Raw genomic sequence first — 6,000 nt, forward strand, 5'->3', positions numbered from 1 at the left:
GCTGCTGCTGCTGCTGCTGCTGCTGGAACAATCCTGACAGGAACTGGAAACAGGGACAGTCCCCTCTCCCTTCCTTTTTCCCTCTTTCCAAGCTTCCCTAGGGCTTCCCTTTTGCTAAAACCTAAATAGAAACCAGGTGGGGAGTCTGGAAATTATACTTTGCACATCCACACATCATGGAACAGAATTTTGAAAGGTGTGCTTAGAGCTGAGAAACAGTAGATAGGCAGCAGAATCTATCCTTTTGGTCATTCAAAATCCATTTACATGTTTCTGTCTTAGGACAACAATAGTATCTTACTGCTCTTGCCCAGCAAGATACACCATCCTTTTTACAAAGATTTCTATCCTCTTCCTTAAAAGAGAGGCCCAAAGTTCCAACAGTCACCATAGCCGTGTCTGGGTGATGTCTGCTTTACACAGTTCCACCTGAATATTTTAACATAGTCTATAGTGTAAAGTTAACCACCAATAATAGTCCTTATATAAAGTAAAGGGGAATGATGTAGAGGAAGGGAAAAGTAAGTAAATATTTATTAATATATACATATGAAGGAAGAGAATTTGCATAACTGCTACAGTCCTGTGTAGTCAGATCTACTACATTGTCTATATTTCCTTTGCCATCAACTGGCACCTCAGCCAGTCAGAGTACTAACCTGGTGCAGTTGATCCAAACTTTTACTGCCAAAGGATCTGAATCTTAGTGGTCTGTCTTTTATGTGTTGCTGTAGTTTCACCTTAACTTTTACTGCAGGATTTGATAGTACTCAGAGGCTCCTCAGAGAATGTCCTGGGCTCTAGACATAGTTTCCCTGTCATCATTATTGTAGCAGCCACTCAATTTACCTTTAGTAATTGGGAGCAATTGCCCCAGCTAAAACATGATCCCTTCTTTGTTTATTATTTCAATAGCATGAGAAGCTTAACATGGCCAGTGAAAGTCTCATCTTCCAATTCAGTGGAGTCATTGTTGTGACCTCTGGTGGAAGCATTCCTCTTTCGTGAACTAAAATCTCTAAACCAACAGCAATCAAAGTTGCAGGATGGGAAACAAAATTTTGCAGGTTGGTAGTTAAGTGTTATTATAGTTAACTGTTATCCACTTCCACCCCTTGATCCATGTATTCTAGCTGTGAAAGAAAGAGTACCTATATTATTTCGTTTCTGATTCCAAGAATAGCCCACATCCTATAGGATAGTACCCTAACCTTTCAGAGTATTGTCTCCCAGCTGGCACTGCAACTGAATCTTCAGTAAGCTGTTCTGTCAGCCCTGCTGCTACCGAGGGATGTCACACATGGCAAGACCAGTAAACTATGGCCATGCTCCGTGGTATACTTCTTCTGAGAAATGGGTTCTTTGATCACAAACAATACTGTGTGGAACATCCATAAGCCCACAGATAGTCATTATATTCTGCTGCTGGATAAAAAATTACCCCCAAACTTAGCAGGTTAAAACATCAAACATTTATTATTTCATAATTCCATTTGCTCAGGAATCCAGGAGCAGTTTAGCTGGGTGGTTCTGGCTCATGGTATCACATGAGGTTATAATTAAGCCACTGGGCAGAGCTGCAGTCATCTCAAGACTTGAATGGCATTGAGGGATCCACTTCCAGCCTCACTGACATGGCTGTTGGCAGCCTTCAGTTCCCTGAAAGTTGATGAACTAAGGGCTTCAGTTCCTTATCATGCCACATAGGTCGTTCCAAAGGCCTTCTCACAACATGGCAGCTTGCTTCCTCCCGTGTGAGTGGGAGTGGTGAGAGGGACAGAAAGAGAGAGAGAGAGAGAGACCCCCAAATGGAAGCCAGTCTTTTTAAAACCTAATCTCAGAAGTGATATCCCATCACTTCTGCCATATCCTATTAATTAGAAGCAAGCCATTAGTCCAACTCATACCTAAGATGATGGGATTACTCACGGGCATGAATAGCAGAGGGTGGAGACCATTGGAGGTCATTTTAGAGCCTGCCTATGACAGTCATACTGGTAGATGCACAGACCACTGGGGTTTTGGAACAGATAATTCTTTTCAGAAACAGATCTTTGTTTGCTCCTGGGCCCTGGTAGACACTGAACTTCTGATCATGGGACATTTGGTGACCACATGACCTGAGCTGCTCATGATGAACTGGATGTTTTTTGACCCACCAAAATATAAGGTTGGTTGAAGGCATCAGCAACCCAACATCAAGTGTAAATGGCATAAATGAGATTAGGTACAAGCAGGTCCTGAAGATGTAAGTACATTGCACAAGAAGTGCCCCAGTTTTCTGCAGCACCTATTCGGGCTACATTGCTGTCTCTCTACCAGCCTATTCCTGTGGCCTCCTGGGGAGTTCCTGATCCCCAGATGACTAAGGAAGAAAAAGCTAAGGTCTGGTTTACAGATGGTTTTGTGCAATGTGTTGGCACCAATTGAAAGTAAAAGGCTGCAGCATTATAGCCCTATTCAGGGATGGCCCAGCAAGAGACTGGTGATGGAAAATTCTCCCAGTAGGCATAGCTTTGAGCAATACATTTAGTTGTATACCTTGTCTGGATTAAGAGATGGTCAGTGCCATTTGACCCAGCAATCCCATTACTGGGCATATACCCAAAGGAAAAAAGGTCATTCTGTAACAAAGACACATGTACCCGAATGTTTATAGCAGCACAATTCACAATCGCAAAGATGTGGAAACAACCCAAATGCCCATCAATACATGATTGGATTAGTGAGCTGTGGTATATGTATACCATGGAATATTACTCAGCTATAAGGAATAATGAAGATACGACATCTCTATGGTTCTCCTGGAGAGAGTTGGAACCCATTATATTAAGTGAAGTATCCCAAGAATGGAAAAACAAGCATCACATGTACTCACCAGAAAATTGGTTTCCCTGAACATCACCTAAATACACATCTGGGATCGACACCAATCGGATATCAGACTGAGGTGGGGGGTGGGGGAGGGGATGGGCGTATGCCTACACAATGAGTGCATTGCGCACCGTTTGGGGAATGGTAACACTTGAAGGTGCTGACTCGGGAAGGGGGGGGTTGGGGGGAGGGACATATACCTACCTGATGGGTGCAATGCGCACTACCTGGGGAACGGACACGCCTGGAGCTCTGACTTGGGGGGAAAGGCGGTACATGGGCAACGTATGTAACCTGCAATTCTGTATCCCCCATAACAATAAGATGAAATAAAAAAAAAAAGAGAGAGAGAGATGGTCAGAAGTACACATATTCTGATTCATGGGTAGGACAGTGACTGGCAGTTTGGCTGAAATGTTGGGGACTCAGAAAAAAAGATTTGGTAGATTGGTGACAAAAAGTCACAGGAAGAGATTTGTGGACAAAACTTTCAGAATGAACATAGAGTGTGGAAAAGCATTTGTGTCCCATCTGAATGCTCAGCAAAGGACATCCACCATAGAGGAGACTTTCAATAACGGTGGACAAAATGACCCTCTCTGTGGACGTCAGTCAGCCTCTTTCTGCAGTTACATTTTTTCTTTTTTTTTTTGAGACAGTCTTGCTCTGTCGCCTGGGCTAGAGTGCTGTGGCAACAGCCTAGCTCACAGCAACCTCAAACTCCTGGGCTCAAGCCATCCTCCTGCCTTAGCTTCCTGAGTAGCTGGGACTACAGTCACACACCACCATGTCGCATTAATTTTTTTATATTTTGTAGAGATGGGGTCTTGCTATGTTGCTCAGGCTGGTCTCAAACTCCTGGCCTCAAGCAATCCCCACCCTCCCACCCTCAAAGTGCTAAGATTGCAGGCATAAACCGCCATGCTCAGCCAGAATCTGTTTATTTTTTAAAGGACCTCCAAGTGAGTGACTCTGGCTTAGCTAGTCCACATAGGTCCTTTAAGGATCACTGCTCTGGATTTACAGGCTGCCCTAAGGTTGGGAAAAATAGAGAAAGAATTCAGGTAAGACTCAGGAAGAAACAGGTGCAAATTGTTCTGTTGTCAATAGAATCAGATTTCAGAGACACAAGTAGCAAGACTAACCCAAAATCCTTTTTGCCTTTGCTTAGCGTTGATTCGAAATGTAACACATCACTGCACTCACATTACAAATCTAGGTATGCAGAACAGTTCTCTATCTGCATGAGAAGGGCCACACAGCATAAAGGGTGCGGGTATCAGATTGCTCTTTCACTACCATATCACAGCTGCCTCCAAAGGCAGTGGAGACAAATAGATCTGAGTTTGAATACCAGCTTCACCACTCCTTAGTTTTCGACTGTAGGCGAATTAACTGAGTCTTGGATTTTTTATGGGAATAATATTTTTGAGCAGTTACAGAAACATGACTTGAGTCAAAATACTTAACCATTTTAGACCTCAATTCTTTCTTAAAGAGAACTAGAATCTCTGATATTCTTTCTAGCTCTAAAATTCTTCATATATTAGATGAGGATCCTATTTCTATTATAAACCAAGTAAAAACACTCAGACACTTTCAGAAAACATAAAATCACAATGTTGAGGAAAAAAGCCATTAAAACAACTCCACTGACTTGGGCATAGAAAAAAATTAAAAGTCAGTGTATTCCTAAATTGAATAATGACGGATAAGGCAATATTACTTCCGGTGAAACGAGTCTACGTGGGGAAGCCGCAGGGCTTCCTGGACGAAGGACCAGCCCACTAAGTGCCGCCTCATCAGGCAAATCACGTGAATGTCCTCAGTGGATTTCTGTCATGGAAAGAGCGTCCAGTGATGGGAAACTGGAGTTCTGTCACACTGATCCTGAAGTTAACGGCCCCAAAGGGGGGTGTATGAAAACGATGAATGACGCTAAATTCCTAAGGAGGCTTTGAGCTGAAATAGGGCATGACATCGCATCTCACTCCTCACGTGTCTCAGATTTCCCCATTCTCTGTCACCACGAGAGAATAAAAAGGGGAAAGATTTCCTATCAAAGACCAGGAGCCTGGATTCCTGCCTCTTCCCATTTTCTCTCACTTTTCTGGCACCCACTTTGTTCACTCCAACACATTGTTCAGGTTTATGTAGACAACCGACCTTTATTGCCGAGTGGGGATTCTGAGGTGCAAACACTTGAATTCATTCTCAGGTGAACTTCAGATTACCTAGTTGGCTTTACACAGTTATGAAAGGTCCAAGTTATGCACACTTGCCAAAAGAACTTGCAGGTTTAAAGTACCAAGAAGATATTCTTTGGGGGCATTCTATTTATTTATTATTCATTTTTATTTTAATAGGTTTAGAGGATATTTCATTATGTGTAGATATTGTATAGCAGTGGAGCCTGGGCTTTGGTATACCCATCACCTGGGGCATTCCATTGAGTTCTTAGGTCTCTACAAGGACCTCACTCTTGGGATTATAGTACTCTAAGTGGCCCTTTTCCCCCATTCCATACTAGGAAACTTTCTGTTCCCTGGAGGACTGTTTTCCTCACTCTAATAGGTGACAGACAGCATCACTGAATCAGAAACAGAGAGTAAGTAAACCAGATTCAAAAAAGCCGACAAAAAGGCCAAGAGTAAAGCACAAAGGAAAACTGAAGACCTATCTTCAAGTCACACAATAGGAAAAAGTTCATGTAAGTCAGAACTCGTGGAGCAGTTACAGGTCATACTAGGAAAACCCTCACAAAACCAGAAGCAGATACAAAGCACCACAGATGAGAAGACCTTGAAGCTGAGCGGAAGTCTTCCGCGGGAAGGGAGCACCGAATAGTGTTCTCGTTTTGCTGTCTTGCTGAATTCTTCCAGTGTGAGGGGCCCGGTTGACTTACTTCCCCAGACAGGTTGGTCCAATGCAAGGCCGAAAAATTCGCCTTGTCTGAGAGAACATGATTCTAACCTGTTTATGATCTGGATCTATACTCCAGCTGTTGGTAAAAGCCTACACTGCTGTTTGCTCATTAATTTGGCTAATGCACCTTCTCTTTTCCTTTCCTAGAGATACTGCCTTTTCTGTCACTCCTGCACTATCCATAAAGATCCTCGATAGTCT

The sequence above is a fragment of the Eulemur rufifrons genome, chromosome 8 (genome assembly GCF_041146395.1).
Source record: "Eulemur rufifrons isolate Redbay chromosome 8, OSU_ERuf_1, whole genome shotgun sequence".
Classification (NCBI taxonomy): domain Eukaryota; kingdom Metazoa; phylum Chordata; class Mammalia; order Primates; family Lemuridae; genus Eulemur; species Eulemur rufifrons.